Source organism: Symsagittifera roscoffensis, chromosome 1 (genome assembly GCF_963678635.1).
Source record: "Symsagittifera roscoffensis chromosome 1, txSymRosc1.1, whole genome shotgun sequence".
In the NCBI taxonomy this organism is placed as follows: domain Eukaryota; kingdom Metazoa; phylum Xenacoelomorpha; order Acoela; family Convolutidae; genus Symsagittifera; species Symsagittifera roscoffensis.
This window is the reverse complement of record NC_087062.1, coordinates 45,655,758-45,680,097: the sequence shown is the minus strand read 5'-3', so window position 1 is coordinate 45,680,097 and position 24,340 is coordinate 45,655,758.

The window sequence follows — 24,340 nt, the reverse complement described above, 5'->3', positions numbered from 1 at the left end:
TTGGGCGAAACGTTAAAAGTTTGTTTTTAGGCAAAGATTTCAATTTCTATTCATAAAAAATATCAAGCAAAATATATCTTTTTATACGGATTTTTGGAGAGGTTACTTGTCATCAAATAGTTTGGTAGTCTTAGCGTAATTCTTGATAAACTCAAAAAACCAACAAAAAAAACATTTTTGGGATACATGTTTGGTTCCGAATTTAACAAAATAAATTGATAATTCTGGTTCTGGTAAAAATTTAGGCAACTTTAGTCACTATTTGTTTATTCCTAACCCAATTTGATAAATATGCGTTTGAAAATTCCAATATTGTTAGTTTTGTCCGGTTTATTTAAATCAGCACTGTACCATTAGATACTTTATTTTGAAAAAAAATTTTTTATTTTTGGATAGTTATGGTGTGTACCTACTTTGAGCAACTGTGTCATGGTTTTGACAGCAGACACAATTCCAATGACGGAAATCATTGACACGAATATTCCGACACAGATTATTGTCCAGATCACAACAGAATACAATGTTCCAGACTGGAAGTGACTGTAATAGCCCTGATTGGTTAAGCACCACCAGCCAATCACAGTCAGAGTCAGTCCAGCCAATAAGAAGAGTAGGTTGAATATGACCAAGATGTAAGTGTTGATCCCATATTCAAAAAAGTAGCAGTGTTCCGTGCCACATTCATGGGACCCTTTGACAGACTTTCGAACACCAGGATACTGAACTACACCCACTGTAGAGACTTTAAACTGCTGAGCCTTCTTATTATTCATTTTCAAACTTTTTGAGCTCAAGAAAGTTGAATTATGACTATAGATCAAAAATATAAACTGAAATTTACGAGGAAGTCGTTTGTGTAAATTCTTTCGAATAGATTAGCAGCTGACACATTTGACAATTGACTTGTCAATTTATTTGATTCGTTCAGCTGCGAGCCAGAGTTCTAGCGACAGTCAACTCAAGTGAAAATAAACATGGAATAGCATTTGTCCTCAAAACGTATTTTGACATATCGCAAAAAGATTAAAGACTCTTCGAAAATCAGGAGAGTCTGGTTTTGTGAAACCCACTATCCGGACAAAGCCCCACTAATCGCTTAAACTCAGAGCTGACCCGTTCCAATCTCTTTAGAGCAAGTGTTTTCGAAAATGATCAGTTTTCGAAATTGTTTCATTCAATTTAGGAGTCATTGGAATGCTTTTCCAGGGATTAACCGGAAATATGGTCTGAATTTGACTTTTACTGGCAGTTTCAACTTTGGAAACTTGTATTTGTTAAGTCTAAATGTCTACAAAATCAATTAAATGAAATTTTTGATGGATTTGATCTATGCTCTCAAGACTCGAAATCAGTCAACTTTCACAGATAAAAAAAATGCTTTAAAAGGCCGAATCATTTCAATTTGTACCCACAGCATAACTTTTTCAACTTAATCAGCAATTTCTGTTTTAGGAATTTCTTTGGAAGTATTTTAATTTCAAGAAATAAGAAATTAAGAAAAATCAAAAAAATAGTGAAAAAGCCAAAAATGTTTATAATTCATGGAAAATATTCCGGCTCTTTTTCCATACCCCCCCCCCCCCCCCACCTCACACAAACATGAATTTTATAGTCTAACGAGTAGTTTTACAAGGTTAATTATGAAGACCAAATATGTTTGTTATGGCCTAATCAGTCTGCCTGTCAATTTTCATGGCAATCGGACAAAGTGAACAGTAATTTCAAATTGAAAAATTTGCAGGTGGGGGGGGGGGGGGGGGAAAGAAAAAAGAGCCAATATTCCATATTGAAGAAAAAAAATTTTACGAAATTTTAAAAAGATTTAAGGACAAAAGGCTTATATTTTATCTATAAGAAGGCTTAGGACAAAATTTTAGCTCTTATTCCAATTGAATAGTCTATGACAGTCGTCCAGCTTTTGAGTCAGTTTTGATTAAAGCATGAAATGCACAGGTCGATATATGTCAAATTTCTTAGAAAAACAACAAATTTAGAGGTAAGTCTGCTTCGCTCACTGCCTTGTTTTAACCTCAGTATGAGCTTAAAAAGTTCAAAAGTAAGGTTTACGACAATGTGTACAACTCTCTCAGTTTTTTCTCTCCCTGAGAATATTTAGTGTCAGCTTCAAGAGAACTAAAATGCAAAAAACAAACAGTTCGCAATGTTTTCACCCTATCAAAAAACGGCTGGAGCGGAAACTTTTTGGAATGATTTAAAATTGTGATACAAAAAGTATTAAGCCAGGAAAAGTGTATCCCCGAATTGGAGATTTAAAAACAGTGAAAAAAATTACAAATATTTAATATGTAAAGATAACATTTACTTTTTTTATAATGCGCCAATCACAGATCCACTCATGGGACTCTGTAGTTTTCATAGGAAAAAGAAAATATGAGAAAGAGAATACGAAAAAATGAGAATTAAATGGGACCAAATGGGATAATAATTATATTCTCCAGAGTTTTTACACTCGACCAAGCTTGTCAACCCCGTTCTGAGCGTTGAGAAAATAACACTTGGTAAACTATGCTTTACCTTTGTATGCTACTAAATCGTCGAAAAATAATAAGCCACTCCTAAATCCGAGTCGGTCGATTTAAGCGGCTCAAAACATTAAATTTAGAAAATGAAAACTAAATTTAAAAATCTGGCACTTGGTTGATCGAAACCAAATAAAAATCCAAAAAACAATTGGATTTTTTGTAAAGACATTATATGAAAACATCAGACCCAGTATTTTTTTACTTATTTGGCAATAACTAAAACATTCAAAAAGATCCGTTTTAGGGCAAACTTTATATACAAAAATTTGAAATTTACTTTGCAGCAGAATAACTTGAAGCAAGTTAAGTCTTCAGCTTTATTGTCTAAAATCAAGTTCATTTTTGAAAAATGTCTTTTTATAAATGTTGTTCGTTTTTTTCTGAAAAAAAACTGTCTTTCTAAACTACGAGAATTAAAATGGAACAATAATTTTCTAAAAATCGGAAACCCAAGAAATTAAACAAGAAATGTCGTTTTTGGCTAGTTTTATTTAATCTAAAATTACGCATAGAATTCAAAGTCAACTGCTGACCAAATTATGTCAAATGAGGCCCTCATATAGCCCAGCAAAACTTAGCAAGGGTATTGTTTTTGAAAAATTGCCTTCCTCAAAAAAGTTTTTTCTTAATGACAGACAAAAAGATTAGTTTTACTATATAAAAGACCAACTTTCTGTTACAAAAATATTTCATTACCAATTGCACATTTTAAATGAGTGCTTTCGTCTCAAATTTAATATCTTGTAGAAAAGGTTCTTTTTTATGTAGCTTGCTGAGCGATTCACTCCGTAAATTTGAGGTAGTTTTCGGCTAGGCAAAAAAATAAATACACAGCCTTTTTTGTACCAACAATAGTACCGCAGACACATCCTTTTGCTTTTGTTTCGTATCAATCAACGTCTGATCCATTTTCCATTCAGGGTTTAAAAGCCGTCCTCAACAATAGTCCAAAAGATCCCCTGCCGCAATGGAAGCTTGCCCAATACAACGGTGATCCGTCCGGTGGTACGAATTAATTGGGCAGTTTTGAAAAGCCGTTGACTCGCAAAACTTGTACGATGATAATAAATTGACATACAATAAAACATTGGTCACCGGTTAAGCAAAAACTGCTTTAGCGCATTTTGCGTTTAATGTTGCATTGGGTTAAGACGCTAGCATGAAATTTGAGCAAAAATTTGGTCAACCACAACATTTTGTCCGTTCACATCCGGATAAACTTAACCAACCACCGCCGGTGAAGATGCATAACTCCGATAGCATCAAAAGATATCCTTAATGTTTTCCAAACCTTGTCGTGCACCGCAGACCTCAAAAGTGCAGCACATCTTGGTAGAGCCAATGAAAAGTTTTCTCCTAAGAGGAAAAAACGTCATACGGTAAAGCGCGAAATGCACGCTGTCTCTCTTAAGACTAAACTGAAGAGTATGAGCGCATGTGTCCTTCTCGTGAACTGGAAGAAGATAACACTTCACGATAACTCTTCATTGTCGTTAGATATTTCACCTCAATTCCGCAAACAAAAACTGGGATCAAACTTCAGTAGTGTCTATGCTCGCAATGTAAAAAAAGTAATAACTGCGCTGAGAGTAAACTTTAGTATTTACTTGTTAGCATCTTCTTAGCGATTTCTGGAAAATAACCGTCTGGTAGTGCACTCCACGTAACTGTAAATAATCCTGCCGTTAAAACACAAATGAAAACAACGCACAAGTTTCCCCTTTAGCAACATCGTTCATGAGTCTCAAATGCCTTTTGCTTATCATAAGTTTATCAGTTTCATCCAGTACTTATGAAACTAAAGCACGTGTGTTATGCGACGTAACCTGCAGTCAATTTTTGAGCCATCTGATCTCACTTGTTTCCTGAATTTACCTGACAGGTGAGATAATTGAATAACGTGCAATTGCTTTTGACTCAACTGAACTTATCGCCTTAGAGAAAATTGATTTAACAGCTACAACTGAATTTAATCCGCAAACACTTTTCTTGGTCTGTGCTTATGTCAAAGAAGACTGCAAAAAAATAGGTTCTAATTAATTTTTTTTCCAAGTTGCGCAAAAAATGTCCTCACTTAGAACCTGAAAGCCGAATGTCGATATGCGGATAAAGTAATGGTTCTATTTAAGGTTGTCTATGCGTATATGCGTCCCTTTGAGTACTGCCTGGATGAAAATCAAAAAGCTCCCTTCGCCAAACGTGTTCCCATCGGTTGAGTCTTAAATGTTCCTCTCCTTTCATCCAGTAGTCCGATCTCCACATGCATGAAAAGTAACATCGAGAATAAACGTTTCGTACGAGAGGTCGAATCTTGGTACTAAATCGAACCATTTAGAGCCTGGAAGCAACTAGACGCTAGGTCCTCAGCCGATAAAAGGCTGAATCTGTTCCTTGAGTCAACCACCAAACAGTGAGCTGAAGTCAATTCAGAGTTACCAAACATTTATTTCTCCGCGTTTGACCAGTTGAAGTTTTTGGAAAAACGGCTAAAAAAGACAAAACACTCGAAAAGTCGTCAGCAGAAACTAATCGAGATAATTTTGACAAAATTTATTTAAGCAAATTTAGTTCCCTTGACTTTAAAATCCGTTCCGAGAATGAATGAAAAAAGAACTTCCTCATTACCCGATGAGCAACCGCAACAAGCTAGGAAAAAACAAGAGCTTCCTCAACTGTGCATCGAATTCTCACGGACCTTGATTCATTAAAGCTTCTCTGTTCCGGAGATCACAACTTAACGTTGCGACAAACCAAAACACCGGCATTCTTTTGGAGCTCGGCTCAACCCCTCTCAGTACTCCCCTGAAGAAACTTTGAAACTAAGAAACACCTTATAGAATTTCCTCAAATAGGAGATTTGAAAAAGACAAAGTTTGTAAGCAATCTAATTATTATTCAATTTGATTTAAGTACGTCAAGCGACGATGTAGATCAGGTCAAGAGAAATTCAGGCAAGATTTACTAGATTTGAAATGGTACTTTTGAAAAAACACCCTACTTGTCAACCGAGGTGTAAATAGAGAACTGAAAAGCTTTGTTACACAGCGCAGGGACCTAAGATTGTTCTACGCAGTTTTCGACGCTATGCAAGGTGAGAGCACGTCTCCTCATGGAAGATTTTGGGATATGACTACCTTCCGGAAAACTAGAAAGAATAATTCCTCTAATAGCCTTCCACAATTCAGCTCATAAAATTGCGCTGCTATTTTCCATCTACAATTGGCAAAACTGAATTGCATATGATCAGCGATAGTTCGCAAGAGGTCTTCTGTTCATTTCGTTTTCATTGTGCGCACACCTTGGATATTCAAGAGACCAAACTCTCCTACGTTCTGCGTGAATAGCGAATAGCTCCAGTGAAGGCTATGTCTAACCCTAAGTTACAGTTGCAAACTGCGTTATTGATCACACGCCTTAAAGAGGGTTTTCTTAGAGAACTTACCATCCAGTAAACACAGTCGTCACGTAAACCGATCACACTAAAGTGCTCCAGTGGCTTCCAATCATCCAGTTTTTTTTTCGGCTTCCGAGCAGGCAAAATAATTGAAATCATCACCATAAAAAATGTGCATCATGTCGGCCCTCGAAGTTGTCTCAAGGATACCGGCAGATACGAGGGATTGCATTCGCAAATTCTCAAGATTCATGTCTGGCATTTCAGTCCAAATGTTTATGTTTTCACCAAATCTACCAAAATAAGATTCAAGTTCCCATTGATGATGTAATTGATACGGCCTCTGAGTTCTTTTCAAGTCTGGAGTTAATAAAACCCGTTATCGGTTGACCTCAAAATAGCTCTTTTGTCAAGTTCTTACGCATCGTAGCCTTCAACCTCAGAGTAATTTTTTTCCGACGTTGTCGTGAAGCAATATTTTGAATCGTCAAACAATCTGAGCTCGACAATGCAAAAATAAAACCTTGGCTTCTCCCACTACAGAACGTATTTAAATCAGAATTTAAATTGTTAAAATCTAAAAACTTAATAATTAAAAAAACTCCTATTGCATCACTCCTCAATCAAGCATTCTTGGTGGTCTTCTCCGGTCCACAGATTGCATTAGCCGGTTTCTGAAATCAAAATCAGAACAAAAATCCCATCATAATTGATTTTGTCACCCCTTAGTTTATAAACAATTAATTGAAAATTATGCGCACAACCATCATAAGCATCACTCTATGGATTATCTACGCTCAAACATATATTCAAAGGACACCGTCTTGAATTTCTGGCCCTTACTTTGCTTCATTGATGTAACTGCATGTTTCGCAGTAAACTGAAGGTGGAAATTGTCACTCCGTTAACGTCCGAACAATCATTCGAGCTTTTAGGAAACTACAGGTGCCGTTGAATAACTGTAGCGTTGACCACTTTGGATGCCTTATACAACAGTTTAAAGGATTGTAACAGTTCGCCGGCGTTCCGAGAAAATTCGGAAGTTTCTGTTGACTTTTGGGCCATAAGAGTCATCAACATAGTATTCGTTCAGTCGACGGACGCTAGCTCTTGCGTCGAGGGTGGTGTGGAAAACTCATCGCTATGCGTGGAACCCTAACAAAAATCTAGACTGACAATTGATCTATGTCGGCACCGAGAAAAGGCTTTTATGTTCAAGCGAATTTGGCATGATCTCGCAGCCGCCCCTTTTGTACTTGCAATGTATAGAATTGTATAGAAAGAAATTCAAATCCTACATTTAGCGCAATCCATGGTGGCTCGTAAGAGTGGCTTGTACGTAGTTGCAAGAGGTTGTTCTAGTCGATCCTAACACGTAAAGGAATGAAAGTTTCTTGAGACAAATTTCTACCTTGTGGTACAGTCTTTAAACGTGCATTTCCTCGAACCGTTTTTGTAATGCTACCCCTAGCATTACAATTAGATACTTCTTCAGTTTTGTTTCCTTCAGTCGTAACGGACGATCACTTCGACCGCCGCAAGCGCTAACTCCGCGCACATTTATTTGCCAACGTCATCTGGACTCCGTGGTCACGATAGTACGAGCCTTCTCTCAACAAATGCCGTCAGTGGAACAAGCTCGCCGAACATGACCTCAAGAAGGGGAAATTTGTTTGGAATGTAGAGGAAAACAGCCCTTGTGGGTACTACCCCTAGCACGTTATTTAAGCCGTAACTAAGGCAAAGGCGCAATTGCTCGCTCCGCTCAGGAGAAAAAAGCCTTCATCTAGTAAACTCGCTCAGATCCTCGCAAATTGGGGTTGCAGGATGTTTCTGATTGAAATACGATCGTAAGCTTGAGCTACAAAAGCAGTAAAATAAAAACAATCAAGCCGCGTCGGCCGACAAACTCGAACCAAATACATAAAATCTCCTTCGGCGCGTGTTTGAGACTCCCTCTGCTCATATATTTTTTGATTTCCTTCTATACAAGATTTACCTAATTTTATTTTTTATAAAACGTATAACCGATCAGTTTTGACCTTGTCTGATTTAAAAAAAAAACTTTCGTGTTTCAATCGTTGCGGCTAAAGTTATGTACGATTAAAGCAGTTTAAAATTATACGTTGAAGATCTTATTTCACGTTGTTTGCTTATACGAGGAGGATCTACTTTGTTATATTAAATCTTTTCGTTTAGATATTCCAACATTTTGGACTATTGAATTGATAACTGTTGTTTATTTGAAACTAAAGGGTACACAAAAACAATTGAAACGACTTTCCTTCAGCTACGAGCATTTACCGATCAGATTTACCCTACTAACCCCAAACGATTTGTAGTATTAGTATTTTTCAACTATTGGTTACTCTATTTCTTAAGAAATGAGTTTGTTATTCATATCTGCGTTTATTCTGAAATTTGAACACCACAATAGTTAATTTCAAATCTTTCGTTAATGTTTTTCCGAAATCATTGTATCTGCATAAGATAAAACTGGTGGATTGTCTACTTTTTTGAGAAGTGTGAAATTTTCCACCACATGATTTATCACATTATCTACTGCCTCTGAAATCTTGTTTTCAGCAAAATACACAGCGCTTGCTAGCCGGAACTTGTTTTTTGTTAGAGTTTTTTGGGCGGAAAAGCACTGATGAAGTTAGCTGGAAATTTAAAGGGCTCTGAAAACTCGATTTGCTTTATGAATGCTTTTTGAAGACACCTCTTAATGAAGAAATCGAATGACAAAGTAACTTCCGCCATTGAGAAATGATACTCCAAAAATCACAACTAAATGTTAATTTCTCAAAAAGCAATCAAAACTGCCCATATCACGGCTTCGCCTTGAATGTTCTGACTGCATTGTAGAAAATACTTTATTTACCAATTGCGAAAAAAACTACAAGGGTTCATTGTTGAGCAAATAAATAAAAATGAACTAGGAAAATTCCAAAATTAAAAGCTTGATAATCTCTAAAAGCGAGTAGTTTAAATTATTTTTGAAAGTAAAAACCATTCTTTAATTTCAAAAAAGAGTTCTGTGACTGAGAAGCAATTTGCGACTGACAAACAAAAAACTGTGTATTAGTTCTACTGTTCCAGCTATAATTTTTTTGTACTCCATGAAGAGTCATTTTTGTTTTCGATAGAAATTTTTTGTGCTAAAAGTGTTTGATCAAGTTAGCTGGAAAACTAAAGGGATCTGTGAAAAACTAAAAGAACAAAAAAAAGTGCGCCAAAAAACACGCAATTTTTTAATAAATTTTTTAAGAAGTGCCCAAAAAAAGCATTTTGACCTGTTTTTGTTTGAAATTTCGCCTGCTGCCAACAGGGGTCTTTTTATTGTTCTGGGATTGCTCGTAAAATCAATTGGTTCAAGCTAAAAAAAATCGACGGAGTTCTTGAAAAGTTTTTGACAATCCGCACCACCCTCCATAAAACTTTACATCCGCACCTGAAAGGGAGTGTGGAATCATCCGAATTGACCAAAAATACTTGTCATACTATTTGATATGACGAAAAAAAATGCTTTTCAAACTATTTCAATGACCAAAAAAAATACTATGAAAATAACATTTTTTCCATACTATGAATTATTACGATAGGCATTTTTTTCATAACATGAAATTAAATGATAAGCTTTTTTTCCATAAATAAGAATGCCAAAAAAAAATTGTTTTGAAAAATTGTGTTCCATCCGAAACACTAACCCTGGACTTTTTGTCATAAGAAAACCCAGAGAGTACCTGGAAGTTACCACGCAGATAAACTGCATTTGATTTGTTGCCACCTTTTTCACATGGAATTATATACCAAAAATTTTACTTTTTGTATATGGCTAATTAGTTTTTGGTATGAAAATTTTGGTAGTTGGTAAAAAAGCCTGTTTTTTCTTACAAGTTTAACCAAGTTAATTTAACCAAGTTAATAAAAAATAACTTTTTTGTAACTTTTGGATTTTTTGGGTGAAAAACTCATCCTGGACTACGTTATAAACGCAAAAAGTCAAATTTCGCATGCAAAAATTTTTTTTGCAAAAATTTATTTTTGACCACAAAAGCAAATTTGCAAACAAAAAAGGGACTAAAAATTTTTCACCTCAAATTTGTGTTTTTTGCTTATGAAAAACTGCATATCATATAATTTTCATCTCTGAAAATTAAATGATAAGCATTTTTGATCAAAATTAAAATCATGTTTTTGAGAGTCAAATTGCACTCTTTTAAAAAATTTTTTTTAAACACATGTAAAGTCATCCAGAAACATCGTTAAATTAATTTTCAAGATTTTATTTTTTCTGTAGCAAAATGCTTATCATACAATTTTCAGATATGAAAAATTATGATAAGCATTTTTTTGACCAAAATAAAAATTATGTTTTTATTGAGCAGAAAAACTCAAAAGATGGAAATAGAACAGAAGTATTTCTCTGAAAACGTTTAATCTAGGAAAAATGTCGGAAAATTGTATGATAAGCATTTTTTTCATAGTCGCCATATAATTGAAATTGTATGATAAGCATTTTTCTTTTATGGTCTTCAACCCGGGCAATTAATTATTGTAACCAATTCAGATTCCATGTTAAAGTTCGGCCACTCAAATTCCAATGTAAAGAGGTTGTAGAATCAATTATTTATTAAAAACAAGATATCGAGAGGAGTCGAACTAATATGCATTGGATTATATTTATTCACCACACTTAATCGAAACTGAAATCAAAAGTCTTGCTTCTTAAACAGTTTCTATTGTCAACAATTCGTTAATCTATTCTATTTTCACATGGAATTATATACCAAAAATTTTACTTTTTGTATATGGCTAATTAGTTTTTGGTATGAAAATTTTGGTAGTTGGTAAAAAAGCCTGTTTTTTCTTACAAGTTTATTTTTATCTTAGCGAATGAAATTTAAAAAAAATTTAACCAAGTTAATAAAAAATAACTTTTTTGTAACTTTTGGATTTTTTGGGTGAAAAACTCATCCTGGACTACGTTATAAACGCAAAAAGTCAAATTTCGCATGCAAAATTTTTTTTGCAAAAATTTATTTTTGACCACAAAAGCAAATTTGCAAACAAAAAAGGGACTAAAAATTTTTCACCTCAAATTTGTGTTTTTGCTTATGAAAAACTGCATATCATATAATTTTCATCTCTGAAAATTAAATGATAAGCATTTTTGATCAAAATTAAAATCATGTTTTTGAGAGTCAAATTGCACTCTTTCAAAAATTTTTTTTTAAACACATGTAAAGTCATCCAGAAACATCGTTAAATTAATTTTGAAGATTTTATTTTTTCTGTAGCAAAATGCTTATCATACAATTTTCAAATATGAAAAATTATGATAAGCATTTTTTTGACCAAAATAAAAATTATGTTTTTATTGAGCAGAAAAATTCAAAAGATGGAAATAGAACAGAAGTATTTCTCTGAAAACGTTTAATCTAGGAAAAATGTCGGAAAATTGTATAATAAGACTTTTTTTCATAGTCGCCATATAATTGAAATTGTATGATAAGCATTTTTCTTTTATGGTCTTCAACCCGGGCAATTAATTATTGTAACCAATTCAGATTCCATGTTAAAGTTCGGCCACTCAAATTCCAATGTAAAGAGGTTGTAGAATCAATTATTTATTAAAAACAAGATATCGAGAGGAGTCGAACTAATATGCATTGGATTTTATTTATTCACCACACTTAATCGAAACTGAAATCAAAAGTCTTGCTTCTTAAACAGTTTCTATTGTCAACAATTCGTTAATCTATTCTATTTTCACATGGAATTATATACCAAAAATTTTACTTTTTGTATATGGCTAATTAGTTTTTGGTATGAAAATTTTGGTAGTTGGTAAAAAAGCCTGTTTTTTCTTACAAGTTTATTTTTATCTTAGCGAATGAAATTTAAAAAAAATTTAACCAAGTTAATAAAAAATAACTTTTTTGTAACTTTTGGATTTTTTGGGTGAAAAACTCATCCTGGACTACGTTATAAACGCAAAAAGTCAAATTTCGCATGCAAAATTTTTTTTGCAAAAATTTATTTTTGACCACAAAAGCAAATTTGCAAACAAAAAAGGGACTAAAAATTTTTCACCTCAAATTTGTGTTTTTGCTTATGAAAAACTGCATATCATATAATTTTCATCTCTGAAAATTAAATGATAAGCATTTTTGATCAAAATTAAAATCATGTTTTTGAGAGTCAAATTGCACTCTTTCAAAAATTTTTTTTTAAACACATGTAAAGTCATCCAGAAACATCGTTAAATTAATTTTGAAGATTTTATTTTTTCTGTAGCAAAATGCTTATCATACAATTTTCAAATATGAAAAATTATGATAAGCATTTTTTTGACCAAAATAAAAATTATGTTTTTATTGAGCAGAAAAACTCAAAAGATGGAAATAGAACAGAAGTATTTCTCTGAAAACGTTTAATCTAGGAAAAATGTCGGAAAATTGTATGATAAGCATTTTTTTCATAGTCGCCATATAATTGAAATTGTATGATAAGCATTTTTCTTTTATGGTCTTCAACCCGGGCAATTAATTATTGTAACCAATTCAGATTCCATGTTAAAGTTCGGCCACTCAAATTCCAATGTAAAGAGGTTGTAGAATCAATTATTTATTAAAAACAAGATATCGAGAGGAGTCGAACTAATATGCATTGGATTATATTTATTCACCACACTTAATCGAAACTGAAATCAAAAGTCTTGCTTTTTAAACAGTTTCTATTGCCAACAATTCGTTAATCTAGGCCTTAAATACTGAGTTTGGTTTTTTGTTTAAATCTGCGTTTATTATAGTATTTAAACAGAGAACTTTTTTTCAAATCTCTGTCTGATATTTTTCCAAATTCATAATATCTGCATCGGATAAGACTGGTGCGTTGTCTACTTTTTCGAGAGGTGTGAAACTTTCCACCAGGTAATCTATCACACTTTCTCTTGCCTCTGAAATCTTTTGATTTGTTTTCAGCACACTGTACAGCGCTTGCTTGCCCACATCTGTACCAAAATCTATAGCATCGTCCAAGAAACTCCTTTTCAAATTTGCAGCGGCAACTAAAACGGAACGTAGATCATATTTTCCTTCATTCATTACCCGGGTCGAGATCACGCTCAAAAACCGCTCAAGACATTAGCGGTTTGAGCGGTTTTTCAGCAAGAATTGAGCGGTTTGAGTGGTTTGGGCGGTTAAGGCGGTTTGGGCGTTTTTTTGGAAAAACCACTCAAACTGCTCAAATCTTGCTTAAAAAACCGCTCAAAAACCGCTCATTTCTTGCGGTGATTTTTGAACGGTTTTCCAAGCAAGATTTGAGCGGTTTTTAAGCCGTTTTTGAGCGTTCTTATAAAGAAAACCGATTAAAACCAGCAAAAAGGCCTGGAAAGGTAATGTGACCCCGGGTTAACTTCCATGAACCAAAATTGCTCATCTTACAGTTCCCACACCGAAAATGCTTTTCTTACAATTTTCATACAATTTCAAAAAAACATTGAAAATAGATTCAACCTAGTTTCTCCGGCTATTTGAACCAAATACAACAGTCTGGTGATAAAAAATAACTACGTTTATTTTTTTTGAAAAAAAATGGTTATCATACAATTTCCATATGTTCAAAAACATGTTGAAACTTGTTTTAATCAAATTTAAAGTAATTAAGAGTGTTTTTGCTCAGTTTAAAACACCTTGCTCATCAAAATCAAGGTTTTAAAACCAGGTTTTTTGCTCAGTTTTACTCGTCACAAATTGGTAGTTTACGACGAGTAAAACTGAGATCTCGAAGGTCTGAGCCACACAGTTCGCTTCTCCGATAATGAGTCGGGGTAGGGTTGGAGTTAGATTTAGGATAAGGATTAGGGTTTCTTAAAAAGTATAATTTCACAATCTCTGGAAAACAGAATTGAAAAAAAGAATTAAAAAAACCAAACTTCTAGCCACAACAATTCTTTTTGGATCAACTAGTAGTATGCATATAGTGCGTTAGGATCGGGGGGGGGGGGGTTGTCATACATGGATGACCATTAGGTATAAATCATAATGGTCACCATGTATTAAATGATCAGCAATGGTCACCATGTAATAATCCTAATTGTCACCATGTATAATTTTATACCTAATGGTCACTATGTAATAATCCTAATTGTCACCATGTATACTTTATACCTAATAGTCCTCATGTAAAACTTCGGTATATTATTGAGTATTCCCACTGAACGTTGTGGAAACGGGAATGGAATTATGTTTTGGTCGGTGCATGTTTTCCCTTCTAAAGTTGGGGGTATTGGTTTGTTTACATGTAAAATAACGTTATATACCTATTATATGCGACCAAACTATATGGTATATAGGAAAGCACACGAATTTGGCAGCGTAGCTTAACTGTTGGCTGCGGTGAACGATTTCGTTCAAAAATGCATGTTTTATTACTGAATCTCGAAGAAAGCAAAATTCGTCAAGTGCGGCGGCCGCCACCTCTATTTAGGCAAAAATCAATTTGACCGAAATAAGAATGAAAAATTTCGTTCAGCCAAATGAAGGTAAAAACAAAGAAAAATTACGAAACACTGAAAACTCTAAAATAATGAAATTGGCTTGAAAATTTCGACATTTCCATTTTCCGTGTCTACAGGAGACTGAGAAAACTTCTAAAATCTATGACAACAGCTTTGATTTAATAGAAAGGTTGAAAGAGCTAATAAGTTGAAGTGGGTTAAGATCTTGAAAAACGAGAACACTGATGAAAACCAAAATGGCCGATTAATTTTGCTGCAGCCATTTCTAAGACTTGCATATACCACTTTTAATAGTAAAAAGGAAACAATTTTCGGGGCTTCTAGAAACTGTTAAGTATTTCCTATTAACTTTTTTGTGCTAACAGAAATTTTGAAAATTTTCATCAAAGCGGACCTAGAAACTGGGGGAAAACTGTTATTTGTGTGCCAATATATACGACAGAACAGAGTAACCATCGAATAAAGTAGGTGAAAACTTATTTGCGACTTTTAAGGAAAGCAGTTATTCAAATTAGAGCAAATTCAATCGGGAAAGACTGAACACAAACTAAGACAAGTTATGGATACAAACTCAAAACTTGATATGAACTCGGAGTTATAATTTGAGCATCCAAAATTTTTGATTTTTCCATTAAAAGAATATGCAATTAAATAATTTTTAATTTGATACTACAATCTAGTCAATTGTTCTCAGTATCTTCTAATTAACTCAATTTGGCTTTAACAAGAGCTTTTTATTCAAAATTTTGAAGCGCTATCAGTTATTATCATTGATTAACCCTCTGTTCAACAAATTAAATTTTGAGTTTTTTAATATAAATCTGATCTTTTGAATGTTTCCTTGATTACGCTATTGTCTCTCAAAATACGGTGGCTTTTTGACCAAAATATCTGATTATTCATCTGCAACTAATTGTGTTATCAAGAGTTCAACCTTTCTTTCAATATATGTTTGAGGTGATCACTACTAGCAGTATCAAAACAGTTCGCATCATGAAATTTCTTCTCATTTTTGCATCGATATTTGTCTTCTCTATTAACAAAACATATCTTCGAAAAACGGTTAGTTGTTTGAAACTTTAAGATAAAAAATCAAGCCTTATCATCAACACTCTACCTGAATCTTCGGATTCCGTCAGGATGATAGCTGTTTCACTCTAAACAACGCTTTCACACCAATTTGGCTACAGCAGTTTCCGAAAACTTGTAAGTGCCATTTTCTAGTTTCAATGCATTTCGATAAACGTCAATTATGTTGTGTTATCTTAAGCTAGAACGACTAACAAAGACATGTTTAATTTGACAATAAAAAGTTTGTTAGACAGTTTTACTTTGAGGAATTAAAATTTTGAGCCTCAATGCAGAAAGACTTGCTATTCATTTCAAAGAAAAAATGCGTAAGCATTTTGAGCTATTTCATAAAACGCTCTATCGACTAAATAAATCTTTAATTTAAAAAAAAGTGTTACTGACTGTTTATCTGATTACACAATTGCTTCACTTCTGTGGGTTTATAACTTTGATTCAAAATTATGATTTTTCAAATGAAAACCGTTGAAAATTTGTGGTTTTTAGAGATTGATCAATCATCCTTCAAATATACAGTACCTGTCACTGAGACTTTGCTCGCTTACCGTCTTCAGCTCTACCAGCCGCATGTCTGCACGATCAATGATTTTCCTCAATAAACCATAATTTTTTTCTAATAAGTTTCTTATCGTAATTTTTACATCTATGAGTAACAGTTCATTAAACACTTTGGACTCTATGCTGTCGCCAATTGGACTTGTTGTTTGATGCTTCCATCGACAAAGCTTTGTAAAACTTAAAAACTGATCTTTCTTGTTACAATTTTGAAACATTTTTCATAATCATTGACTGCAGATAAATTGAAATTATCAATGCAACATATGCCACTTTTTCAAAGTGAAATGTTCATAATGAGGATACCTGGAAGATCAAATATTTCACGGAAAACTTTTTTTAAATTATCAAATTGTTTTGCAAATCAAGAAAATGAAAAAAGCTGTCATTATAGTGTCTGGTTGATTATTCTAGAATATTCGAGAAACTTAAGAAGAAGGATAAGAAAGATTTGGATTGAGTTACATATATACTTTTATATGAAATAAAATAAACGGTTACAACTAAACTCAAACATATATACCCCACCAAACATATAAAGCTGCATACTTGTAAAGATAAAAAACATAAACACATTTTCATGAGTTGCAAACTTAAATGCATACTCACAAAAAACAGTCATGCGTATTTTATTACAAACATACGTTTATTCATACACAATTAAATACTTACATAAGGTTAATCATGCAAACTTACATTCAAAGACAATAACGTACACACTTACTGAATACAAACATACATACATGTATACATAAGTACAAACTTACATAAAAACATACATACATGCATACATAGATACATACATACAAACTTACATGTATACATACATATATAAAGTTACTTAGAGACATTCATACAACCATATGTACAAAATTGCATACATATATGCAAAAATACTTCTATACATACAAACATTCAAAAATGAAGTCTTACATAAAGGTATGAATACAAACGTACATAGTCTTATACATAAGAAGAAGGCAAATAAAGTACCATACAAACATAAATTTTACATACTTGCTTACATGCTTTTAAGCCAATTAAACGAAAATTTCGCTTTTACACATGCAAAGATTTTGACTTAGTATTTCTGCTGACCTTTACAATAGAACCACATTTAAACACACAAACCAGCTTAATTTCACTTCACACTTTCAAGAAGAATATATGCACATATTCAGACAAAAAGAGTCAGGCATTAGAGACTGGCATTCATGCGTCTTTACATACAATCATATAAACGTGTCTTTCATACTCATATACGAAAATTCATAAGTACTTAACTACAAACAGACATGGTTCGTACTATACAAGCATGTTACGACTCATGTGTACACACTTTCCTTTTGAACAGGCATGAAACTTCAATCATAAGTTTGTTCAATTTGCAAACAAGCAAATTTTAAAATATTTTTAAACTGAAAAATATACATTGATACAAAATAATTGCTGGTCTTCATTCACTCAATCAAGCGGACATGCATTCAAGAATTCTTACTTACATAAAAACATACAAATATACATTTGAAAACATACAAACTTCTAAATACTCAAATGAATACACACAAATAGTATGTGCATACATGATTAAGTACATTTATACATGCAAAAAATTGTACACTTTTACATAGATACATACAGTTTACATAGATAGACACACACACAAGTTTGCTTACATACATGCAAAGATTTCACTTATTAGTTCTGCTGACCTTTAAAATACAAGCACATGTAAACACACAAACCAACATGCAAACCCACTGGCATTCATATGTCTTTACATAAAATCATATAAACGTGCCTTTCATACTCATATACGAATATGTATAAGTACTTGCCTACAAAAAGACATGGAATGTACTTTACAAGCATGCAACTACTCAAGTGTACACACTTTCCGTTTAAACAGACATAAAACTTCAATCATAAGTTTGTACAATTTGCAAACCAGCTAACTTTTAAAAGCTTTTAAACTGAAACACATACATTGATACAAAATAATTGCTGGTCTTCATTCACTCAATCAAGCGGACTGGCACTCGAGAATTCTTATTTACATAAAAACATACAAATATACATAACTTCTAAATACTCAAATGAATACACACAAATAGTATGTGCATACATGATTAATTACATTTATACATGCAAAAAATTGTACACTTGTTCATAGATACATACAGTTTACATAAATAGACACACACGCAAGTTTTGTTTACATACATGCAAATATTTTACTTATTAGTTCTGCTGACCTTTGAAATACAAACACCTGTAAACACACAAACCAACTTGCATTCACTTCACACATTCAGACAAAAAGAATCATGCATTACAGACTGGCATTCATACGTCTTTACATACAATCATATAACCGTGCCTTTGATACTGATATACGAATATGCAGAAATACTTGCCTAAAAACATGTATTGGTTGAAAAAATATGCTTGTATTCATTCACTCAATCAAGCGGACATGCAGTCAAGAGTTCTTACTTACATAAAAACATACAAATTTACGTAACTTCTAAATACTCAAATGAGTACACACAAACAGTATGTACATACATGAATAATTACACTTATACATGCAAAAAGTTGTACACTTTTACATAGATACATACAGTTTACATATAAACACACGTACGCAAAGCATATGTGCGTACATATTTACTATGCTTATAGTATCTTGTCTAACTTTCAAGAAAAACTAGAAACACTAGTAAAATTCAAGTTGGGTAATAGTTATTCTTCTAGTTACAATTGTTTTGGTTTACACGCGCATAAGGAAAAAAAATTGTACTCATACTTACAAACACATCAACTTGCATTCATACACGCATACACAAAAAGTATTTTTTCGTGCATTTGTTTATAGATTACTAGAAATATTCACACAAAAATATATTCAATACGTTTTACGTATGAATATATTCAAATACAGTCAAACCTACATACACACTTTGATTTTTACAATGCAAACGTCGCAAGCAGAGATTTGCAAGGAAATGCCAGCTTTCAGCCAACTCATCTACACCATTTAGCAATGTTGTTCATCTTTGAAAAAATAAAAAAAGGGCGATAAACAATTTTTTAATATGTCTGTTGATCTCCCAAACGAATTTTCCAACGGTATCAAACTTCAACTCAAAATTGACCAGTGAGTCATGAGAAGCGCTTTAAGTGGTCAGAAGAAAAAACCGAGGCTTACTAACTTGCATAACACGGGAAAATTCCAAAACAAATTATTGAAAGTTTTTTGTTGGACGGTCCGAATAGAGTTTTTGACATATAGAAAATTGATTTCAAGTAATTATTTAGTTTTGTACAGAAAATTTAGGACAGTGGAAACTTTGGTTCGAAAAAAAAATTAGCCATTGTTCTAAGAATTGTAATCTTTTTAAAAAAACTTTGTTTTTTGATTCATTTGTTAGTTCTGTAGTTTGATATATCTTCAGTTGAAGATTAAGCTGCAGGTTTAACCGTACACCAAATTACATTGACTAGAGTTGCACATTATGTTGTTTTCTCGCTAAACCATCAAAAAAAATTTTGTTTGAAAAAATATATTTGGTTCTGAAAAAGCTATTTAATACAGGTTCAACTGTTCTTTTTTTTTCATCTTTTCCCCCGTATTTATGCAATATCGATAGTTTGAGCTATAGTATCTTAGAAAATAGTCTTTTAACTATGATAAAATTAACGGTAAAGGGTATGTTTTAGAGAAAACAAAAGTTGTTCTAAGCTGATGTTCAGCTCATTTTTTCAGTAATAAAGAAAACTTTCAGTAATTTTTTAAATTTGTGCAAAATAAACAACCCAATCTTCTTTTGCGATTTTGAATTTTCTAGAACGACTGGTTTTTAGACATGATTCAAATTGAAACACAAGTTTTTCATAATTTAAAAGAATTAGGAGCGAAAAAAACCTGTGTTCTTTTTGTTTTATTTAATTTGGATTACAAAACAAACAGCTAAACATTAATAAATTCAACTTAACTATTTGAAAAAAGCAGCACAAAACACAAAACAGACTGAAAACTTTTCAATTGACGCCACGTATAACAGAGATTGATGCGTTCCGATCCTTTTTCTTGTTTTTTGCGAGCAACTGGCGTTTACATTTGGCTAATATCGGTTGTCTGCCTACTGCACCAAGGGCTCACTGTTAGACTGATTTCTGCAACGAGAGTAACAAGGTGAAGCTGGTGGCTCCATTTCCAGGCCGACTTGGGACTCTCTACTTCCTGGGAAGATCGAAATTGTCTCTATGAAAGAGGAATGCGCTCATAAGGAGATGAGTAAATCTAGATCCTTGATTAGCATAACTTCTGCTATTTGCGCTGAATCGATGATATAAACTCCGATGATCAAAAAATTATCTTTTATGATGGCCTTTTAAACCATATTTAACTATATTTTTAAAATATATAAATGCAAAAAGATAACCTAAATGGAAAGTATGTGATTTAGAGTGATCCAATTATCATTATTTGAATTTAACTGTTGTCTAATAAGGAAAGAAAATCTCCAGGAGCAGTCTTGTCAAAAATAATACGTTCTTGAGCGGAATCAGTCAAAAATTACACATACAGTTTTTCATGGTTTTGGTAACGGAGAGCAAACATTGAATTGAAACGGGTAAAATTATGAATCAAATGATGAAAGCACGCGCCTGCAGAGGCGTTGTTATTGCGCTAAAAACAGAACAAGTCTTATCATGAATTGGAAATGAAATAGCTGATAAATGCTTTGTTTTGTATAATCAAGACCACATCTTTTGTAAGTTTTGATAGTAATTTTATCGACTCTTCTTCAAATTGAACACTTTCGGACAAGTATTAAAACGCAGCATAGTTTTGGGCTCACTTTCATATCTTGTATTCAGCGGCTAATCTAAAATGAACACAAATATTTCCTTATGTCTGATTGAGATTTATGATTGGGTATAGATGTCAGTCCACAACCAGAAAGTTTTTCAAAAAGAAACCCTTTACATTTTAACCTGATTTAGTCTTACCAGAAATTGTTTATCTGCTGGGAAATTTATCCAATTTGGCTACGCTGTGTATGATCTATCACTGGCTGATAAGCGAATGGTTCGAATAAACTTGAATTTATGTACATAAGTCCGTGTTTGATTTTTTACGCGTGTTTATCGGTATGTGTAATTGTTAATTTTTATGTATATATGTTCAGAAGTGTAACAATAGCTAAGAGTTAAGCCACAAATCAAATTCAATGTAGCTTTAGTTTCAGATTAGTCGAGATTTTCTAGAACATTTTACTAGGTGTTGTATCTGTACTATGTTCAACCAGATACTACAAAGTAATATAATTATGTGTAAATTGTGTGACTTGCATGATCGATATTTACATGCTTTACGGTTTACCTTGTATTGGAAATGTTATATCAGAAAAGATGTACAAGCATGTTGTTCCAAAACGTTTTCGAATCAATTTAGGATAAATAATTGTAATTGGAAATAAAATTCGATGTCAAAATCAGTCCAAATTCTTCTTTATACTTCTCTTCATTATTCTAGATTGTTTCACCAGATGCTAAGTGGGTACAGATTATCAATCAAATTTGGATACGTAAAATTAGTGCGTGTAGATAGGCATTTTAATCAGTTTTTATTTGTAAATGTAAGCACGATTAATGTCTAATTTGTATGTTTTTGGTTATATACATTTGTTTATAATGATTCATATGTATAAAGTTACTTTTGCGATCAAAATTATGCCATCAGAAGTGCCCTTTTAAATAGAAAAACAATCCATCTCATACTTTTTTGCTGCTCTTGATTTCTGAATAGTTCACCATATACTAAAAATTACCAGATACAACATTAAAACGTATTTTTATGGCTACAAAGACATATAGTGTGTGATATAGTTTTACAAAACTTATCATTAGTTTCTTAACCTGTAACATCATCCTGCTCTATGTTGATAATCTGGCCACACGTTGGTCTTACTGTTGTTGTCAATATCAATTTTGCTTAAAATTTAATCTAATTATACGTATCCAAATTTGATTGATAATTTGTACCCACTTAGCATCTGGTGAAACAATCTAGAATAATGAAGAGAAGTAAAAAGAAGAATTTGGATTGATTTTGACATCGAATTTTTTGCCAATTACAATTATTTAACCTAAATTGATTCGAAAACGTTTTGGAACAACATGCTTGTACATCTTTTCTGATATAACATTTCCAATACAAGTAAACCGTAAAGCATGTAAATATCGATCATGCAATGCACACAATTTACACATAATTATATTATTTTGTAGTATCTGGTTGAACATAGTACAGATACAACACCTAGTAAAATGTTCTAGAAAATCTCGACTAATCTGAAACTAAAGCTACATTGAATTTGATTTGTGGCTTAACTCTTAGCTATTGTTACACTTCTGAACATACATACATAAAAATTAACAATTACACATACCGATAAACACGCGTAAAAAATCAAACACGGACTTATGTACATAAATTCAAGTTTATTCGAACCATTCGCTTATCAGCCAGTGATAGATCATATACAGCGTAGCCAAATTGGATAAATTTCCCAGCAGATAAACGAATTCTGGTAAGACTAAATCAGGTTAAAATGTAAAGGGTTTCTTTTTGAAAAACTTTCTGGTTGTGGACTGACATCTATACCCAATCATAAATCTCAATCAGACATAAGGAAATATTTGTGTTCATTTTAGATTAGCCGCTGAATACAAGATATGAAAGTAAGCCCAAAACTATGCTGCGTTTTAATACTTGTCCGAAAGAGTTCAATTTGAAGAAGAGTCGATAAAATTACTATCAAAAGTTACAAAAGATGTGGTCTTGATTATACAAAACAAAGCATTTATCAGCTATTTCTCTAAAACATACCCTTTACCGTTAATTTTATCATAGTTAAAAGATTATTTTCTAAGATACTATAGCATAACACGGGAAAATTCCAAAACAAATTATTGAAAGTTTTTTGTTGGACGGTCCGAATAGAGTTTTTTGACATATAGAAAATTGATTTCAAGTAATTATTTAGTTTTGTACAGAAAATTTAGGACAGTGGAAACTTTGGTTCGAAAAAAAAATTAGCCATTGTTCTAAGAATTGTAATCTTTTTAAAAAAACTTTGTTTTTTGATTCATTTGTTAGTTCTGTAGTTTGATATATCTTCAGTTGAAGATTAAGCTGCAGGTTTAACCGTACACCAAATTACATTGACTAGAGTTGCACATTATGTTGTTTTCCTCGCTAAACCATCAAAAAAAAATTTTGTTTGAAAAAATATATTTGGTTCTGAAAAAGCTATTTAATACAGGTTCAACTGTTCTTTTTTTTTCATCTTTTCCCCCGTATTTATGCAATATCGATAGTTTGAGCTATAGTATCTTAGAAAATAATCTTTTAACTATGATAAAATTAACGGTAAAGGGTATGTTTTAGAGAAAACAAAAGTTGTTCTAAGCTGATGTTCAGCTCATTTTTTCAGTAATAAAGAAAACTTTCAGTAATTTTTTAAATTTGTGCAAAATAAACAACCCAATCTTCTTTTGCGATTTTGAATTTTCTAGAACGACTGGTTTTTAGACATGATTCAAATTGAAACACAAGTTTTTCATAATTTAAAAGAATTAGGAGCGAAAAAAACCTGTGTTCTTTTTGTTTTATTTAATTTGGATTACAAAACAAACAGCTAAACATTAATAAATTCAACTTAACTATTTGAAAAAAGCAGCACAAAACACAAAACAGACTGAAAACTTTTCAATTGACGCCACGTATAACAGAGATTGATGCGTTCCGATCCTTTTCTTGTTTTTTGCGAGCAACTGGCGTTTACATTTGGCTAATATCGGTTGTCTGCCTACTGCACCAAGGGCTCACTGTTAGACTGATTTCTGCAACGAGAGTAACAAGGTGAAGCTGGTGGCTCCATTTCCAGGCCGACTTGGGACTCTCTACTTCCTGGGAAGATCGAAATTGTCTCTATGAAAGAGGAATGCGCTCATAAGGAGATGAGTAAATCTAGATCCTTGATTAGCATAACTTCTGCTATTTGCGCTGAATCGATGATATAAACTCCGATGATCAAAAAATTATCTTTTATGATGGCCTTTTAAACCATATTTAACTATATTTTTAAAATATATAAATGCAAAAAGATAACCTAAATGGAAAGTATGTGATTTAGAGTGATCCAATTATCATTATTT